This window comes from Pelodiscus sinensis, chromosome 18 (genome assembly GCF_049634645.1).
Source record: "Pelodiscus sinensis isolate JC-2024 chromosome 18, ASM4963464v1, whole genome shotgun sequence".
Classification (NCBI taxonomy): Eukaryota; Metazoa; Chordata; order Testudines; family Trionychidae; genus Pelodiscus; species Pelodiscus sinensis.
In genome coordinates this window covers 21931151-21952162 of record NC_134728.1, presented here as the reverse complement: position 1 = coordinate 21952162, position 21012 = coordinate 21931151, and the positions used below count along the sequence as shown (strand labels likewise).

The following is a 21012-nucleotide window of genomic DNA, read 5'->3' as shown; positions in this document are numbered from 1 at the left end:
TTTGGGCATAAGCTATTGTGGGCAGGAACCTACTTCATCAGATGCATTCATTGTATTAACTAGTGTGTGAATACACAGTTATATTCATTTAAGTATATATAGAGTTTCCTTTTGCAGAGGATGGCGATGCACTCTTTTCTTCCTCTGATATGTGTTCAATGTTTGTTGAGCCTTCTTAATACTAATTTGTAACTGATGACTATAATTCTTTCCTGAGCTCAACCCAATGAAAAACTATGTCAAAGCTGGGCTTGCTGTGAAGGTGTTTATGCTCTTATCAAGGCCACTGTTCTAAAAGGGTGAGGCAGAATAATAGAATAGGGAGCCGAGTTGTATCCGTGCTGTCTGCAAGATAACAGGCAAGTAGCTCAGAATGACTATCTTTATTAATTAGACTACACAAAATAGCAACTTGAATTGTGAGATTAGTTTGCAAGTACTTTTATCTATCTATATATTTTAAAAACGTGCAGCTGTCTGTCCATCAGTTTGCTCAAGAACTCCTCCTAAACTATAAGAACTAGGACCACCAAATTTGGTATGCAGCTTCCTCTTCTCCTAACTTAAAGCAAAGTCAGGGTTTGGTTCTGCCAAGACAATGGGATGTGCCTGGAATCTGAACGTTTCTCATAAAATTCAAAGGGAAGGGTTTGGTAGGAAGGAGTTACACTGTAGAATGACCACAAGGGACAGCAAACACCCCAGCAGGAAGCCACTGGCCTGCCCAAGGGAGCAGCTGCTGGCCGCTGCATAGCACCCTCCACACATCCCCAGGCTGGGCTGGGGGGGGGCGGGAAGTGCCGGTGGGAGATATGCATGTCCCCTCCAATCCCAAGGGAGTGCTGTTTGGAGGGATGCACAGCCCTCACCCTCTGCACCAGGCCTGGGGAGCACCAGCAGGCAGCCTCTGAGGGCCTCTCCCGGCCTCTGAGGGCCTCTCCTGGGGCTGGCCTTGGGGTGAAGCCAGCAACAACGTGTGCAACCCTCCCACACTCCAGGCTGACACAGGAAGAAGACAGCAGCCAGGGTGCACGTTCCCACCACTCCCATTCTGGGTCAAAGTCTCTTAGTTCAATAAATTTGACTTTGTTCTAAAAACTTCTATATGCTTACATAACGCTACAAGTCACATGGGGGCAGGGAAGGCCCAGAAACTGTATTGGTTTCACAGGCATAGATACATTGTATACCACATTGTAACTGTACAAAGAGCTGTGAAGCAAAACTAAAAATAGAATTTAGCAGATTTCCACACAAGTCACATTTCTCAGAATCTGTGGGACATTTATATAAAAGTATCAGAGGGGTAGCTGTGTTAGTCTGTGTCTGCAAAAACAAGGAGGAGTCCTGTGGCACTTTAAAGACTATCAGATTTATTTGGACTTAAGTTTTTCGCCCATGAATGCTTATGCCCAAATAAATCTGTTAGTCTTTTGGGTGCCATAGGACTTCTTGTTTTTTAGATAAAAGTGTTAGTTTACCTGTGGTGTGAATTTTAGTTTTTTCCCAAAGAATTATTTTCTCCTTTGTGTAATTCTCTTGATACCTCTAAGTTTCTGAAGATATCCCAGAGTGCAACATACCAAGTACCAGAAGCCTTATTATTGAAACCATGCTATTTGTGAAGTCACAAGAAGCTACATTCTGGGGTCAGTGAATCAGGCAGTACCAAAGACATTTCACAAGGGGGGAGAGGAAGAGACTCATTTAAAACCAAACCAAACCGTAACAAGTCAAAGTTACTTTTACGTAGTATATGTCCACAGTCTGGTCACAAATAAATTTAGCACAGAAACTGGAATTTAATTCAGTTTTCACTTTTGTCATGCACATCATCTTTGACTTACACCTCCCTATTCCAGCTCAGCTCCTTCCCCTACATTTTGCCCTTGTTGTGAAATTCCTCTTTTGTTTTTGTGGAATGCCCTCAGGTATTTGCAAATCATAATTGATTCTCCTGCATGAAATGCAAAAAGGTAATTAGATAACATTTACCTCATCCTGGATATAGGATCTCTCCAAACATTGTAAATCCTGCATAAACATGATCCCAGCAAATATTATCTGACTGTGATTACTACCAAGTAATGCAAATGAATGCTACGGTGTGCACTTCCCTCTACAGCTATATTATGGTAGAGATCTATTTAAAATGTAGGGAAAAAAAACCTACAATAACAAGTCAAGGACTGCCAATGTAGGTACATTAATTTTTTTGAATTTGAACATTAAAAAATAACCTTTTAAATGTCAATAGTTATCATAGTTTCTAGGGGACAGGATCCACAAAAATCTCCATAATTGCTCAGACAGAAAAGCAGAGGTATTCTTCTCATGCACTGTTCCAAGTCTCACATTCACACAAAATTCTGATATAGCTGGAGACTCCTGATAATACAATAAACAGTGAAAAAACTCTGAATTTAATCATTATGCTTCTGTGTTCATGTCCCACTGAGATTCAAGGGAGCTGCTTATGCTTCCCCTCTGGTAGCCAAGGCTCACAAAATTTGCATGACATGCATTTGTCAACCCTATAAAGCATTCTTGTTGCCTTGCTCAAAAATCACTCATCCAAACTGGGCTGGAGATGTACCTTCTGGCCACTAGGGGACTGCAATGGCACCAAAGATCCCAACTACACACTTCTTTTTTGGCTGTTCCCCCGATGGATCTGAGGTGACAGAGAAGGCAACAAAGGCAAGGACTCCATCCAGACTGGGGTCCAGTACTGGCTTCAGTCTTCACCATTTTCCTCTTCATAAAGATCCCTGCTCATCCAGCTATCCTTATTTAAACTGGAGACTAGAGAGGGCAGAAACAGTCTCTTGGTTACCTTTGTGTACAGTGCCTATAACACTCTGATTCCAATGCATAAAGGAGCTCCCTATGCTCTCTACTGTGATACAAAATGAATTTTAAAAAGAGGTTACACACCTTGTGCTATAACTGGTGTGGTGGAGTGCCCACAGGGGGACACATCTCGAAAAACACCAGTTACTGCACAAGGTGAAACAAAATACAGGACTATGTAGCACTTTAAAGATTAACAAGATGGTTTATTAGATGATGAGCTTTCGTGGGCCAGACCCACTTCCTCAGATCAAATAGTGGAAGAAAATAGTCACAGCCATATATACCAAAGGATACAATTACAAAAAAGTGAACACATATGAAAAGGACAAATCACATTTCAGAACAGAAGGGGGATGCGGGGGGGGGGGGGGGAGGGAAAGGAAGGTGAATGCCTGTGAGTTAATGATATTAGAGGTGGGGAAGGGTAGATGTCTGTGAGTTAATAGTGTTAGAGGTGATAATTAGGGAAGCTATCTTTGTAATGGGTAAGATAGCTGGAGTCTTTGTTCAGGCCTCCGAGGAGAGTGTCGAATTTTAGCATGAATGCCAGTTCAGAGGATTCTCTTTCAAGTGCAGATTTGAATGTCTTCTGAAGTAGGATGCAGGTGAGTAGGTCATTGAGACAGTGAATTAGATAGCTTCCCTAATTATTTGTCCTTTTCATATGTGTTCACTTTTTTTTAATTGTATCCTTTGGTATGTATGGTTGTGACTATTTTCTTCCACTATTTGATCTGAGGAAGTGGGTCTGGCCCACGAAAGCTCATCATCTAATAAACCATCTTGTTAGTCTTTAAAGTGCTACATAGTCCTGTATTTTGTTTTAGCTACACCAGACTAACACGGCTACATTTCTGCACAAGGTGAGTAACCTCTTTTTTCTTCTTCAAGGAGCATCCCTGTGGGTGCACCACTGTAGGTGACTATGGAAGGAGGAGCTTCGGATCTGGATTCGGAGTGGCGGAGAGGATCACCACCCCAAATTTTGTGCACTGAGAGACATATCTATCACATAATGTTTTGTGAAGGTATGTGTTGAGGCCCCTTGTTGCAGCCCTACACATGTCAACAAAGGGGACATTGTGCAGGAAAGTTATAGAAGCAGCTACTGCTCTGGTGGAGTGAGCTCATACTTGATCTGGGCATGATACTTTGCTGATTGAATAACATGTTCTGATGCAATTTATTATCCACTTGGAGAGTGTTTGTTTGGAAATTGCTTGCCCTTTAGAGTGGTCTGCTGTGGAAAGAAAGAGCCTAGGAATGCGTCTTAATTCTTTTGCTCTTTCCAGGTAAAAAGTGATGGCATGACGGACGTCTAAGGAATGGAGACAAGCCAGGTTGGCGTCTGGATGAGGTTTTTGGTAGAAGACAGGTAAGTATAAAGGCTTGTTAATGTGGAACTGGGAAACCACTTTAGGAAGGTCTGAGCACCACTTTGTCCTTATAGAATACTGTAAAAGAAGGGTCAACCATGAGTGCAACGAGCTTGCTAGCTCTTCTTGCCATGGTGATGACCACGAGGAAAGAAACTTTTATGAAGAGATGCACAAGGATGCATTGCTTCAAAAGGACAACCAGTCAAGGTGGTAAGGAGGAGGTTCAGATTCTAGTACGGTGTGATTTGCCTCAGAGAAGGGAATACATTGTGGAGTCCTTTCAAGAACATTTTCGTAGTTGGATGAGAAAAGAGGGTGTGCCCATCTATGTGACAATGCTCACTTGAGAGCATCACCAAGTGAACTTTGACTGATGAGTCTGACAGGTTCTGTTTCTTCAAGAAAAAGAGGCAGTCTAACACTCTTGGCAGAGGTGCTGTGCAAGGTAATAGTGCGTTGTAAGTGGCCCAAATCACGAAATGTTGCCCCTTTTGAGCATAGGTTTTTCTGGTATTTGCTTTGTGACTGTTCATGATTAAGTGACAGACCTCTTCCGAATAGGTGAGGTCAGGTGTCTGTCATCCCTGAAGGAGCCAAGCTTTGAGGTGCAACCATTGAACATCTGGATGAAGAAGCTGACCCTAGTCCTATGGCAGGTTCGTAAGCTGTGAGACATGAATCAGGGCAGCAATGGACATCTGCAACAAGTAAGGAAACCAGGTCTGCCTGGCCATGATGGTGCTACCAATATGACTCGGGCCCTGTCCTGTTTTATTTTCAGTATGACCTTGTTGAGTAGGGGCAGAGGTAGAAAAGCATAGACTAGTTTGTCTGCCCAGTTGAAAAACAGAGCATCGCCCAGCAATTTCTTGCCCAGACCCGCTCTGGAACAGTACTTGAAGCATTTCACATTGTGAAATATGGCAAACAAGTCTGTCTGGAAAACCCCACTTCTGGAACACAGAATGCAGGGCTTGAGGGTGGATCTCCCACTCATATTTCTGATGAAAGTTTCGGTTCTGATGGTCTGCTATCACATTTTGTTTTCCTGGGAAATAGAGAGCTGAAATTGTCATGTGATGGTGGATGCACCAGTGCCACGAGGCAGTGGCTTCTTTGCAAAGATGGTAAGACCTGGCTCCCCTTGGCGATTTACATAAACATACACACCGTGTTGTCTGTGAGTATGCTCAATGACTTGTCACAAATCAGGGAGAGAAAATATTCGCAGGCTCGTCTGACTGCCCGAACTCTAGAATATTGATGTGAAGTACAGACTGGTGGAGACCACCTTCCCTGAATGTTTCATTCATTCATGTGTTTGTCCCAGCCTTCTAGAGAAGTGCCTGTAATTATCGTGATAGAGTGAGGAGGCTGCTGGAATGGTATTCCCTTGCAAAAGTTGTCAGACTACAACCACTACTGAAGAGATTTTTACCCTTTTTGGAGGGCTCAGGATTTTGTGCAGGTGGTGCTTGTGTAGTAGAAAACAAGTGCAGAACCATGCCTGAAGGCATCACATGTGTAATCAGGCATATGGGACCACATATGTTGTAGCTGACATGTGGCTGAGCAATTGTAAGCATTGTTTCACCGAGACTGTGGGGCTGTCAATGACTGGACCAGTATGGCTAGGAATTGAAAACACTGCAGTGGAAGTCTGATTTGTGCATGGATGCAGTCCTGCATTGTAGCTATGAATTCCAGCTCCTAGATGGGAGTCAGGTGGGACTTCTGTGCATTTTATCTGTAAGTCCAGTATGTTGAACAAGTGGATAGTTCTTGCTGTGGACTCTTCTGCTATCTAGCCTGTGGGAGTCACTATAAAGCAGTTGTCCAAATATGGACAAATTATTGCCCCGATCTTCTCAAGTGGGCTATGGCTACCGCAAGGACCTTTGAGAACACCCATGGAGCTGATGAGAGTCCAAAGGGAAGGGCATGATATCGGTAGTGATGATATGAAGGGTGAATCTGAGGAATATCCTGTGTGACGGTCAAATTGTAATGTGCAAGTAGGCATCTTATAGGTCAAGAGATGACATCCAATTTCCTTTCTCTAGAGATAGGATTATCTTCGCCAGCATTACCATGGTGAAATGTTGTGTCTCAGTATTTGTTTAGTCTGCATAGGTCCAAGATGGGTCTCCAACCTCCTGACTTTTTTGGAGTCAAGAAATATGGGGAATAAAAGCTCTTTCCCCCTTTGTGGAGGTGATACTGGTTATATTGCCCCCATTACGAGAGGTTTTGCTATCTCCTGTTGCAGGGAGAGTCTCCTGAGAGGGGTCCCTGAAGAGGCACGGGGAAGGGGATTGGTTTGGAGGGGGGAGAGAAAAGGGATAGTATAACCCTGGGGCTGTGTCTAGACTGGCAAGTTTTTCTGCAAAATCATCTGCTTTTGCGGAAAAACTTGCCAGCTGTCTACACTGGCTGCTTGAATTTCCGGAAAAGCACTGACGATCTCATGTAAAATCATCAGTGTTTTTCCAGAAAAACTATGCTGCTCCCGTTTGGGCAAAAGTCTTTTTCCGAAACACTTTTGCGCAAAAGGGCCAGTATAGACAGCATAGTACTGTTTTCCGCAAAAAAGCCCCGATCGCGAAAAAGGCAATCGGGGCTTTTTTGCGGAAAACCGCATCTAGATTGGCCACGGATGCTTTTCCGCAAAAAGTGCTTTTGTGGAAAAGCATCCTGCCAATCTAGACGTGCTTTTCCGAAAATGCTTTTAACGGAAAACTTTTCCGTTAAAAGCATTTTCGGAAAATCATGCCAGTGTAGACGTAGCCTTGGAGATTATTTCCAAAGCCCATCTATCCAAAGTTATTTGGGATACGATGGAAAGGGTGCACACTGTATTGATGGTGTCTAGCGGTAGGAGCTAATGTCTGGGGATTGCAGTCTCCTCTTTTGATGCTTCTGATGGCAGCTTAAGTCGTAGCCTCTCTGTGCGGTATACGACGAAGACCTACTGCAGGAAGTGTAGAGGTGGTTCTGCATCTTCTGGGCTGGGAAATGTACATGCCTAGGGTCTTGAGTGTAGCCCTGGAATTTTTCAATGTGTGCAAAGACACATCTGTGGTTGCAGAAAAGAGTTTCACCTTCAAAGTGAAGATCCTCAACTGTATTTTGCACCTTCCTAGGAAAACCTAAGAGGTTCAACTAGGAGGCCCTTTCCATGACGACGGATGTCGCCAAGAAACATGATGCCATGTCTGCAGAATCCAAAAAGGCCTGCAATGCCGTCTTGGCTATAAGCAACCCTTCCTCCAAACTGGACTTGAGTGAGGCCTTGTGTACTTTAAGAAGGTGTTCAATAAAAATGTTCATTTTGTCAAAGAGGTTGTATGTGTACTTCAACAGTAGGGCCGAATATTTTGCAGTTCTAAATTGCAGGAATGTAGATGAATAGCCTGTGGCCACAATATCAAGCCTCTTCCAGTCCTTTTTGTACGGCGTGGACTTTAAGTAGGTCTGTTTGCCCCCGCTGAGAACTGCTTCAACTGCGAAGAGTTGGGTGGGTGAACAGAAACTCTGTGCTTTTGGCTGGTGTACAGTATTTTGTGTCAGCCCTATTGGAGGTGGGCAATATGGAAGCTGGAGTCTGCCAAATGATTTTTGCTGGATCTAGGATGGCCTCATGTATTAAGAGAGATATTTTAGAAGAAATGGAGGCCTGCAGCATGTTGGTAAATTTGTACTGGAATTCGGGGACTTTGACTAGGGAGATATCCAGTGAATCTGCCACCCTTCTTTATAAGTCCTGGAAGGACTTAAAGTCATCCCTAGCTGTCAGTGGTGGGCACATTATGGACTCATTGGCTGAAGAGAACAAGATGTGAAGACAAAGAGTGTCCTCCTCTTCCATCTCTTCCAGGTCTTCCACATTCTCCTGGGTGGTGTCAGACCTCGTGGATATCGAGAGCTTTGGAACCATGCCTGTGGTTTGCTCTGTGGCGCAGATTGGGATGCTGCCATCTGGGCTTTAAGAGGGACCCAACAATCCCATGCTTGCCACGAATGAGGAAAAGGTATGGTAGGGAACCAAGGGAAAGGATGTCAAATCAGGGCTTGTCCCTGTTCTTGTTGTTGCTGCTGCTATAACTAAGAGGTAGGTTTGGGTGAAGAGTGGTGAGGAGAGAAAGAGATTTCCTCCTTCTCATCACCCTCACTCGAAAAGGGTGAAGCTGAACTGGAGAGAGTAGCAAACCTGCTTGGTCCCTCGAAGGTAAGAGTGGCATCAGTGCTGAAGAGAGAAACCCCTTGTTCTGATGTGACTGCGAGCTCCTGTTGTTTGGTCAACAGGTGCTGTGAGGAAACACCAGTACCGGCAGTGTGGTCACCTGGGTAAGCCATGATACAGAGTCATCATGCTGGCGAGTCTTGGTTGCTGTCCATACCGGAGAGGTGTTAGTACACGACCCTGGTACCATGTTAGATGTGTCTGTACTGATTGATCTGAATGGCCCTTAGCTCTAGAGTAGTGTGCTGGTTTCAGTGCCGCTTGCCCTGGTACAGATGCTATCGGTACTGATGGTGCAGATGCGGTCTTTTTTGTTTCTGTGCTAGGACCGCAGGGCATGCTTCCTTGGTCGGCACTGCACCTCAGGACTTGTCCTTGCCGGACGTACCTGGAACCTGTGCATCCCTGGAAGTCTGTTCCTTTGGTGCTGAGGAAGGCTTCTTTTGAGGGGATACCTTTTTCACTAGTCTCTCAGGGTATGTCTACACTAGCCCCCTAGTTCGAACTAGGGAGGCTAAAGAGGGCGACTAAAATTGCAAATGAAGCACGGGATTTAAATATCCCGCGCTTCATTAGCATGTTCCCGGGCGGTCACCATTTTGGAAACTGACTAGCCCGGAATAACTGCCCGCGTCTACATGCGGCAGAGAAGCACGATTCCGAGATAAACCCCTTAGTTCGAATTAACAGTTAAACCTCATAGTACCTCATGGTTTAACTGTTAATTCGAACCAAGGGGTTTATCTCGGAATCACACTTCTCTGTCACATGTAGACACGGGCAGTTATTCCGGACTAGTCAGTTTCCCAAATGGCGACCGCCTGGGAACATGCTAATGAAGCGCGGGATATTTAAATCCCGTGCTTCATTTGCAATTTTAGTCGCCCTCTTTAGCCTCCCTAGTTCGAACTAGGGGGCTAGTGTAGACATCCTCTCTGTGGTAGGAGAGGAGGAGTGCTTTCTCTTTTAGGTCATCTTAGCCAAAGACTCCTGCAATGCCAACGTCCCTTGGTCTGAAGCTGCTGTGGGGGACGTTTCAAGTGAAAGGCCTGCAATACCACCTCCGACACTGGCCTCATTGTCTTCTCCATCGTCAGGAGTTAATTTGCATATCCCTGGCCTTCAGGAATCTGGAGAAAAGCTTCTTACAATGGTGGCAACTGTTTGGGGAATGTTCTTGCCCTAGGCCCCAGATACACTGAGCATGTCCATCTGATATTGGGATGAACATTGTGCAAGTAAGGCATCTCTTGAACCTAGGAGAACCTGGCATTCCTAATCCACTACCTGGGAAGGAATAAAGAGAAACAAAGGAGATTTTTTTTTAAAGACATAGCAAAAGGAAGGAATGGCACCCAATTTAACTAGGGGAAAAAACTGTAACAAGAAACTACACTAATAACAATCTTATCTGGTAAGGAGAACAGAGAGCTGCTAGGTTCTGACCAAGTCTGAGGCAATTGAGAAGGAACTGAGGGATGATTGACAGCGCATGCGCATTGGCATGATCTCTATGGAGTGAGTGGCACTGTGTATGCACGCCAGCATCCAGGGTACTGCTGCTAAAAAGTTCCAATTATAAGCACAGGGGTGCCGAGACACCTACAGGGACTACAATGGAGTGCCCACAGGGACACTCCTCAAAGAAGAATAAATAAATACTCAGCAGACCAGAAACACCATCTTATAAATACATTAAAAGCAAGAGGAAGACCAAGGACAGGATAGGCCCACTGCTTAGTGAGGAGGGAGAAGCAGTAACAGGAAACTTGGAAATGGCAGAGATGCTCAATGACTACTTTGTTTCGGTCTTCACCGAGAAGTCTGGAGGTGTGCCTAACGTAGTGAATACAAGCAGAGAGAGGGTAAGTTTAGAAGATAGGATACACAAAGAACAAGTTAAAAATCACTTAGGAAAGTTAGATGTCAGCAAGTTACCAGGTCCTGATGAAATGCATCCCAGGATACTCAAGGAGCTGATAGAGGAGGTATCTGAGCCTTTAGCTATGATTTTTGAAAAATCATGGCAGACAGGGGAGATTCCAGAAGACTGGAAAAGGGCAAATATTGTGCCCATCTATAAAAAGGGGAATAAGAACAACCCAGGAAACTACAGACCGGTCAGTTTAACGTCTGTCCCAGGGAAGATAATGGAGCAGGTAATTAAGGAAATCATATGCAAACACTTGGAAGGTAATAAAGTGATAGGGAATAGCCAGCATGGGTTTGTGAAGAACAAGTCATGCCAAACTAATCTGATAGCTTTCTTTGATAGGATAACGAGCCTTGTGGATAAGGGAGAAGCGGTGGATGTCATATACCTAGACTTTAGTAAGGCATTTAATACAGTCTCGCATGATATTCTTATTGATAAACTAGGCAAATATAACTTAGATAGGGCCACGATAAGGTGGGTGCATAATTGGCTGGATAACCGTAGTCAGAGAGTTGTTGTTAACGGTGCTAAATCCTGCTGGAAAGGGATAACAAGTGGAGTTCCTCAAGGGTCTGTTTTGGGACCCGTACTGTTCAATATCTTCATCAATGATGTAGATATTGGGATAGAGAGTACGCTTATTAAGTTTGCAGATGATACCAAACTGGGTGGGGTTGCAACTTCTTTGGAGAATAGGGACATAATTCAAAATGACCTTAGCAAGTTAGAGAAATGGTCAGAGGTAAACAGGATGAGGTTTAATAAAGAGAAATGCAAAGTGCTCCACTTAGGAAGGAACAATCAGTTCCATACATACAAGATGGGAAGCGACTGTCTAGGAAGGAGCATGGCGGAAAGGGATCTAGGGGTCATAGTGGACCACAAGTTGAATATGAGTCAACAGTGTGATGCTGTTGCAAAAAAAGCAAATATGATTCTAGGTTGTATCAACAGGTGTGTTGTAAGCAAAACTCGTGAAGTCATTCTGCCGCTCTACTCTGCACTAGTTAGGCCTCAGCTGGAGTACTGTGTCCAGTTCTGGGCACCACATTTCAAGAAAGATGGAGAAATTGGAAAGGGTACAGAGAAGAGTGACAAGAATGATTAAAGGTTTAGAGAACATGACCTATGAAGCCAGGCTTCATGAACTGGGCTTGTTTAGTTTGGAAAAAAGAAGATTAAGGGGGGACATGATAGCCGTTTTCAAATATCTAAAAGGGTGTCACAAGGAGGAAGGAGAAAATTTGTTCCTCTTGGTTTCTGAGGACAGGACAAGGAGTAATGGGCTTAACGTGCAGCAGGGGAGGTTTAGATTGGACATTAGGAAAAAATTCCTAACTGTCAGGGTGGTCAAATATTGGAATAAATTGCCAAGGGACGTGGTGGAATCTCCCTCTCTGGAGATATTTAAGAACAGGTTAGATAGACATCTGTCAGGGACGGTGTAGACGGAGCTTGGTCCTGCCTTGAGGGCAGGGGGCTGGACTCGATGACCTCTAGAGGTCCCTTCCAGTTCTATGATTCTATGATCTTGCCTCCATTGATACACCGAGGACTCTCCCATATGCTCCATCACTTACTGTAGGAAACCTAAACACCATACCATCAATCCCAACTACAGTTGCTATGTTTTATGCAGCTCTACATCCTACCCAGGCCACTGTTTGGGGAAGGACGTATGGCCCATATGCTAAAATTTTGAATATGTAAATTATTTGTAAATAGGGAAGTCATGCAAAATAATTAACTAATTTTCATGAAATATTATACAGACTTGTACAGAACCTGGCAGCTATGCCAGATACTAATCCCTGCCAATTTTAAGTTTTAATAAATGTTTTTTACAGAGGACTAAGATGGACTACAGGAAAAGTAATTCTTCCCCCATTTCACCCATCAGCTTGGTGTGGAACAGACAACCAATCTGTTGCTATGGCTTAGTAGCTAGAACTCCAATGTGGAGGCACAGAGCTTTGGATCCATGTACAGAAGGATCTTCATGACTGAAGGCTCTTCAAGACAGGACCATATGGGCTGCTTCCAACCCCAAGTGAGGCTGCTGACTCCAAGCCCATGCAGCCTGACAGCCAGCAGCTTGGCTTTAGTGGCCCCTGCCTGTGGTTCAAGGCCCACTCCAGCCTGCCCACCCGTTTAACTGGTTAGCTAATTAAACAAGATTTTACATCCCTAGTCTCTCCCCATAAATGTTCATCTTTAAGGCCTTAGTCTTGCAAGTTATTTCTTGCTGGCAAACCTGTACTTCTGTGCAGAGTGGTGCGTAAGACTGGGCCATTATACTACAGGTGGGACCTTCCTGGTCTGGCACCCGTGAGACCTGACTGGTCCCAGATGACAGATTTTGCTGAACCAGGAAAAGTCATTTCTGGGCCCACCCTGCCACTGCCACCCCTGCAGCCATGGCCTCACTGCCAGCCGGCTTCCCTGTCGACAGCACCTCCACATGCAAGGCTCCTGGCCCCACTGTGGCAGCCCACTGCTGCACATGAAGCGCCACTGCAAGGCTCCACCTGCTGGGCTCAACCTGCACAAGCTCTTTGAAGCATGTGAACCATGTTTTCGTATGTGATTGCATCACACCTACCAGAATGGAGCCCTCATCCTGACCTGGGCATTACTATAATATTAATATTAAAAAGTAATGAAAATATAACTTCAAATATATTCTTAAATAGAAATAAGGATTTTTTCTGCTACAGGCAGGCATTTTATTAGAGAAGCAATGAAAATTGAAACGCAAGCTTCCTCCACCCTTCCAGTTATAGTATAATAAGTTACTCCCTACTGTACTAATTATCAAAACATGCTCTGTCCCTGTACGTATAGAAGCGAGCAGCAGAATAATAACATTTTGTCTGCATACTTCCCTAACTTGAATAGAAATACAGCACCCTCTAGTGTTCTTTTAAGAAGCAGTGCCTTGATATCAATTTGAAATCTAGAAAGTTTTGCCCATCCTCATATGGGGTAATCTGTTCAAACTGAACACTCTGAATGTCTTTCTGACATATAGAACAGGGTTATATAAACACATATATAGACCATGCTACCCAGAAGAGTTTTTGTATCAGAGTATATCTCTGATGTAGAAACTGAGTCACATTTGTTAAATAAGTAATAGAAATGTAGCTGTGTTAGTCTGGTGTAGCTGAAGCAAAATACAGGACTATGTATATGGTTGTGACTATTTTCTTCCACTACTTGATCTGAGGGAGTGGGTCTGGCCCACGAAAGCTCATCATCTAATAAACCATCTTGTTAGTCTTTAAAGTGCTACATTGTCCTGCATTTTGCTTCAGCTACCCCAGACTAACACAGCTACATTTCTATCACATAGTCCTGTATTTGTTAAATAATGCTGTGAGAAATGTTCACAACAAATTATAAAAAGAAAGGTTACTTCCCACTAACTGAGATTATCTGAGAGTTGCTTCTGTGTATTCAGATGAGGGTGTTGTCATCAACAAGCCTGCACTGAACAGCACTGACTTGTGTGAAGACCCTTCTGGAGACTTAAGATAAGGCTTCTGTGCAAGGGGCACCAAGTGCCTCTATATCATCAGCAATGATGCCGGAGGGCCAAAGCCTTTGAAGAGCCTGCATTTAAACCTACCTCTTAGTTCAAGGAGAGGACTGTGGCTTTGGTGCAGGGGCGGCCCGTTCATATAGGCGAACTAGACGGTCGCCTAGGGCGCCAAGTTAAATGGGGCGCCAAATTCAAGCGCAATATAATTGAGGTGTTTGGAGGTGGGGATGCCGATTGCATGGTTCACCTAGGGTGCCAGTTGCTGGCAGCTAGTCTAGGGCCTCCACTGCTTTGGTGCCAATACTGGCTCTTCTGGGCCTGTCATGTAATAAGCAGAAGGCTGTGCTGAGGCCTTTGGTTCTTTTTCTGTGACCTAAATCTGGGGTCAGTCCAGTATAATCTAAGGAGTATTAGAGACAGAAGAGCTTTCATATGTAGTGCTGGGAATTGGGCTTTTCCCAGGCATATCAGGCACTTCACATATGTACCTACATTTAGAAAGTTAAAGCAGGATGCACACATTTAAAATCCCTTCTGGATCTCAGTACAGACATGATTCTTGCATCAATGAGAGCCTTTGAGGGCTCTCAGAGTCTAATAGTGTCTGGAGCACCAAATATTTGACATCACAAGGGGATATTCATGAAACCCCAATGAATAACTATCAAGAAGCACGTACAAGCTCAAGATTCTGGGACACTGTCTGAAGAGAGGGAATGCAAAGCACCACCTCCAATATCATTACAAACTAAGACCAAATTAATCCAATGATTTGCTAATGTTAACTAATTTCTGAAAAAGCATAATAATTGATTTTATGGTTTTGAATCTAAGTAATGTTAATTTCACAGTTTTGATATGAAACTAGATACATCTCAGCGAGTCCCTGGCCCCACTGATTTATGATCTTAGATTTATATTTTGTTAGGACTCAGCGTATTTGACCAGGAGGGTGGTAGGGGAGAGATATGAACACAATCCAACCAAAGTTGAAGATGTGCATGCAAATGCCAGTAAAGATAAAAGCACTTAATTTTATTCTAGTGCTGTGAGAAAGCCAGGTGAGGACGGAGTGGTTCACTTCACATAATGTACAATTTTTGTGTAGATAGTGATGCAAAGTCACATGCTATGAATACTGTCTGCCATCTCCCTAGTGGAGGATAGGAAAAACACCTCTGAATCACTCAAAAATTTTGTAATCTTTGGCATTCCTTACAATCTCCCTTTGTCTTGCTTATTACACTTCAAAATAACACCTATTACCATTTAAAAGGCAAACAAGGCGTCATTAAGAAAAAACAAGCCTGGTAAATTCCATTTGAAAAAATCCTCATCCATTACATCTGCAAATTCTGTTCTTAGTAAACCTGAATGATTGCTTTGCTTTGGCAGCTGAACTGATATAGCAATTACACTTCCTAAAGTAGATTTAAGTGACACTTCTGACTATAGAGCTAGAAGTGCTCCCAAAGTAGTCTGTGCATTACTTAACAGCTTGTCTTCACTGCCACAGTTCAGCCCTAGTTAGTACACCCAAGTTATCCCTCTCCAGTTAGCATTCCTCAAGAGAGCGAATATAGTGCAAAACATCAGTCCCTCTAAACAAAGTTATTTGGTTAACATCACAGTGATTAGATTAACAGTTGAGCTGTTGTAACTTGAGAGTCTGGCACCCTTGGGATATGACCAGTGTCGAACCAGAAAATTTGCCAGATCTTACCGAACCAGAAAGGTTCAACCTATACTAGAGCTTGAGCATCAGCAGCACTGACCTTTAACCAACCACTCCACACAAGCCAACCAGTTTGAGTTTAAACTAGCATCACTTAACTCAAGCTACTAATTTGTGTACTAACAGAAGTTGGGTTAGGGGCAAAATTAGCATTAGCACAAACAATGCAGTGAACATATGAAATTCACAGCTCAGGGAGCCTAAGAGGCTGTATTCAAAGTGGAGTAATTGGTCTGTGGAGATCCTGCTGGTGCACAATAAAAGTTCTCTAGTGCATTTTAATAAACAGGGAACTGTTAGGGCACACCACAAGAGTCTCCATAAGTGATTCTCAGGCTGAAGCTTACAAGTCACAAATGTCTCTTTAATGTGTCTCCTGTGGCTTTTGGAAGCACGTGATATAAAATGCTCTGTGATTTTGTTATTAACCAATCAGGATACTTTCACTATATTATTTATCAATTGTAGTTGATAAAATAATACTTCGTCAGTTATTTTACTCTGATAAATTTATATATATTGTGGCAAAGCTCCGGATGTGTCCCGTCAGTCTTGCGCTTCTAGGTGGTTATCGTATGCCTCAGAGGCTCACCGTGACCCTCCACACTGCCTCTTATCTTTTCTAGAGGCCAAGGTCACAGCTAACTGAGTCATTCTCTTCATTGGCAAAGTTAAAGGATTGGGATGATTCTGGCCTCCCTTTCCATTTTCAGCTCTCAGCAACATACTTCCCCCCTTTCAGTCCTTCACTCTCTCCTTCCCCTCCCTTACCTGAAGGGAAACATTTTAAAGTAACCCAGCTGGCCTTAATTGGCTACAGGTGCCTGATTAGGCTGCTGCTTCAGGCAAGCTCTTAATTAACCTCAGGTGCCAGACTGCCTGCCTTAATTAGTGGCAGCAGTCTCTGGCAGTTTATTCAGGATAAGGACGTTAAATTGCAGTTAACTGAGTAGTTGAGTAGTGGATGGAATTTCCATTGACTGCTCGACTAGTTGATAGGCACTTCCACATTCCTCCTTTCAAATGCACAAGGGCCCCTGCTAGGGACTCTTGTACATTTCAAAGGAGGAATGTGGAACACTGTGTGCAGCCTGGGGCCAGCGGGAAGTCCCACTGACTCCGGGCTGCATGCGAGCATGCCAACTTTGAAATGTACAAAAGTCCCTAGCAGGGGCTTTTGTGCATTTCAAAGCAGAAGTGCACTCATGGAGCCCGGGATCAGCGGGACACTCAGAGTCCCCTGCTGACTCCAGGCTCCACGTTGCGCTGCCAATTTGAAATTCCACATGGAGCCTGGGGTCAGCTGGGGACTCCCCAGATGATCCCGAGCACCGCGTGGCATTTCAGCAGAACCCGGGGTCAGCTTACCCCAGGCTTCAGGCAGTGCTGTCGCTTTGAAACGCCACTTTGGCATTTCAAAGGGGCAGTGCCACACAGCTGAACCAGGGATAAGATGGTATATTAGGCTTTCTCTATACTGAGAGATAAGGTCAAATTGATTAAGGTTGATTTACTAGCACCCAATTATGTAAAGTAGGTGCATGTCCCCACTGTGCATGAGAATATGACTTAATTTGACATAGTGCATCCCCAGTAGGTTAAGAGTGATGCACTTTGAGTAACTATCACACAGTTCCTGCCACCCCTTTCTTGGGTACATGTTCTCAGAGTCCTATACTACACTAATTTCCTTCCCCCTCACCTGCTTGAAAGCAATGGCAAGCAGTCTTTTAACACTCTTTTTCCTCCTGGCTACCCATGCAGATGTCACAGCAGCATAAGCATGGAACTCATCCTGCAGCAAAGTACTATGGCAATCATGTTAACCATCACGTGCCTTACGCTAGAGTATATCCAGAACATATCCAGCGCCCGCTGGAAAAAGAAAGAATCTTGGAAGGCATGAGTGGTGTGTGAAGATAGGGCTGGAGGAGGCAAGCCCCTAGCCCCACCCATTCTGCCCAGGCCCCACCCCCACAAAAGCCAAGCCATCCCCCACCCCAGCACCACAGGGAGGTGGGGTGGCATGCAGGGAGGGCAGGTGGTGTGTGGCCCCAGTTTCCCCGGTCCTGGAGCACTGGGAGGCAGAGTAGCACATGGCCCTAGCCTCTCTGGCCTTGGAGCACAAGGTGGGAGAGAGCGCACGGCCCCAGCCTCCTCATCCCCAGAGCACGGGGAGGGCTGGCATTTGGTGCAGCAATGCTCTATCCCCAGTACTCCTACAGTAGGCATTCTTGGTGGGGCACGGCTGGCAGTTTGGGAAGGCAACACTTTCCCCCGCTTATGAAACCTACCACCCATGTCTGGAGGCCAGGAATATACGGTTCTGCGAAGCACCTGAAATGAACCACTGGCAAATGCCACTGGCATTCGATCCTCTTGACACAGTGGAACACCTGATTGTGGTACCATGAGACAAGCGCAGACTGGTGGGATCACATAATTATGCAGGTAAGGGACAATCAGCGCTGGCTGCAAAACTTTCGCATGTGTAAGACCACTTTAATGGAAGTTTGCAAATTGCTTTCCCCTGGCCTGAAGCACAGGAATACCAGAATGAGACACATCTGACAGCTGAGAAGCAAGTGGCAATAGCCCTATGGAAAGCTGCAGTGCCAGACAGCTCGACCAGTATGCTGGGAATCAATTTGGAGTGGAGAAATCTACATTGGGCTGTTGTGACCCAAGTGGCCAAGACAATCAATATACCTTTCTTCCATAAAGGGTAGTGACTCTGGAAAACATGCAGGACATGGCTTTGTTGCAATGGGGGTCCCTAACTGTGGTGGGGCAATAGATAGAACACATTAGGGATGTGAAGGACTAGTCGACTATCCAATAAGCAAATGCTTATTGATAGTCGACAAGCTTGTTGACTAGTTGCTCCCCCCGCCCCTTTGCTGTCTCTATCAGAAAGAGGCAGCAAGAGAGGGGAAGAAGGGGGTATTTCAAAGCCGTAGTGCTGCGTGAAGCCTGAGGCCAGACCCCACGCAGCGCTGCCACTTTGAAATGCCACCGTGGGAGCCCAACGTCAGAAGTCCCCCGCTGACCCTGGGCTCTATGTGGCACTTTCACCTTTAAAGTGTAGCAACAGTGTAGTAAAATGCATTGACTATTTGATTAGTCAATTACCTGCAATTTAATACTCCTAGAATACACATCTCTATCTTGGCACCTGATCATCTTGTCAAATAGTACGTAAACCACAAGTGCTACTTCTTGATGGTGCTGCAGGTGCTGTTGAATTACAACATCAAGGTAAGTTAATTGGGAAAGGTTCATGAAGCTCGCATCTCCTGTCTCTTCAGAAAGCTGCAAGCTTGAACTTTCTTCCCAGATCAGAAAATTAACATTAGAGGTGCTGAAATGCCAATAGTAATACTTGGAGATCCACCCAACCCCATATGTTCCCATGGCTCATGAAGCCATATACAGGCAGCCCAGACTGCAGTAAGGAGCAGTACAACTATAGGCTGAGCAAGTGCAGAATGGTGGTAGAATGTGCTTTCGGACGTTTAAAAGGAAAGCTTCACAATTTTTTGACTAGGTTATATCTCAGCAAATGTAACATTCCCATTGTTGTGCCAGCCTACTGTATGCTTCATAATATCTGTGAAAGTAAGGGGGAAAGTTTTATACCAGAGTGGGTGGCCAAGGCACAGTGCCTAGCCAGTAATTATGAGGAGCCAGACACCAGGGCAATAAGGAGAGCACAGTGAGGGGCACTGGAAATCAAAGAGGCTTTGAAAAAACAGCTTTGTGAATGGCCAGACAGTGATATGATAGTCATGGGTGTTGCTCTTAACAATGTTTCCTCTGCATTACTCCCTTCGCTTCAATACAAGCAATAAAGAGACTGTTGTTGATAAATCATTTTATTTGAGGAACACAGGGAAGCAGGGACACAAAAGGATTCGAAGGCAGGAGCTTTGGGGGACAGAAGGGAAAATAGAAGGGAAAGTGAAGTATTACAATCCACTTATGAAGCAATCACAGTTAAGAGAACAGCTTTTTGCCCTGGAACACATCCCTGGGGACAGTGTGAGACTCCCCTTGTCCTCCCACATCACTTCCCACATTATAGGGCCCCTGGGAGAGGAGTCTATGGAATGTAGTGAGGTGGGAATATGGGTCTGCAAGGACTAGCAAGGGTGCCTGTGCATACAGTTGTCCTGGAAGTCTACCATGTGCCCCATCACATGACCATGAACATCAAGACTCTCTTGGTTGTTCACTTTGCATTCCCTGTATGCTTGCCTGTCCTCACACTGTACTCACATCTCCTACAGCAGCATTTTCTTTCACTCAATCACTCCCTGTCTCAGTGGGCAGACTGCATTTGCTCCATGAACATATCCTCTCTAGTATGTGTTCACCTTCAGATCTGTGCTAGTTGGACAGCTGGAGGAGCTGGGGAAGTGTGCTCATGTGTTTGGAACCCCTGTATGCTGGGAGAGTACAAATTTCCCTTCCTGCAGGAGCATGAGGGGGAAAGAGGGAAAGGGGTCCAGATGTGGTAGTAAGGGAGGGCAGGGGCTCACGTGGTGACCATGTGTTCAGCACCCCGTTCCCTCCCCCCATTTGCCAGAAGAGTTCAACTTTTCCTTACTGCAGCAGCATGTGGACAGAAAGAGGGAAGAAGTCCAGGTGTGTGGTGGCAAAGCAAGGCAGACTGTCTGAGCCAGACCATCTGTTTCTCTCCTTTGTCTTCTGATATGCCTGCCTCAGTTCTTTTACTTTCATGTGGCACTGCTGGGTGTCTCTGGGGTATCCTTTCTCCTCTATGCCCTTTGGGATCTTGGAAGAGATATCAGAGTTTCTTTTGCTGGTTCATGGTTCTGCATGAACAGATTCCATTCCCCACACAGCAAGGAGGTCCACAATCTCCTACAGGCTCCATGCAGGTGTTCATTTGTGACCCTGGCCATTCATGGTGGGGTGCACTGCTGAGATGCACTGCTCAATTTGCAGGCTGCTTGCCACACTGGCCACATAAGAAATGAAATTCAAATTTTCCCCAGGCTTTTCCTGGAGAGCAGCAGAGTTGAAAATCCTGATGAGAGTGGTCAAACTGGGGCACTATGGGACACCTCCTAGAGATTAAGAAGGTGGCCTTTTCTTCTTAATAAATCTGCATTACCCTGAAGGCAACCATACAGGATCAAATTTACCATTACTCCCCATGGAAAGCAGGAATACCAAAATTGATTTTAACAACCTTAAAGTTGACGGAATGGGCTTGGTGGAATGGACTCATTTAGAATATCAATCTAATATGGCTACGGGTAGACCAGGCCGAATAGTTTTTGTGGACCAGGG

At 44.8% G+C, this 21012-nt stretch overlaps 1 protein-coding gene and 1 long non-coding RNA gene across 5 annotated transcripts in view; one reads left to right on the top strand and one right to left on the bottom strand.

The window, feature by feature from the left end:
• The window catches only part of ZMYND8 (zinc finger MYND-type containing 8), a 164633-nt gene that overhangs the window by 131655 nt on the left and 11966 nt on the right, over nucleotides 1–21012 (bottom strand). The window contains exon 1 of one of the 4 annotated variants that reach the window (XM_075901566.1): nucleotides 1482–1524. The exons of the other annotated variants lie outside the window; for them this stretch is intronic. The gene's annotated coding sequence lies outside the window, so the exon portion shown is untranslated. Of the gene's footprint in view, nucleotides 1–1481; nucleotides 1525–21012 lie in introns of those variants that run through there. 4 annotated transcript variants of the gene reach the window in all.
• On the top strand, nucleotides 4090–7515 carry LOC142818801 (uncharacterized). The gene is made up of 4 exons (XR_012896453.1): nucleotides 4090–4231; nucleotides 4797–4942; nucleotides 5295–5362; nucleotides 7379–7515. It is a non-coding gene; the product is annotated as an uncharacterized LOC142818801 (long non-coding RNA).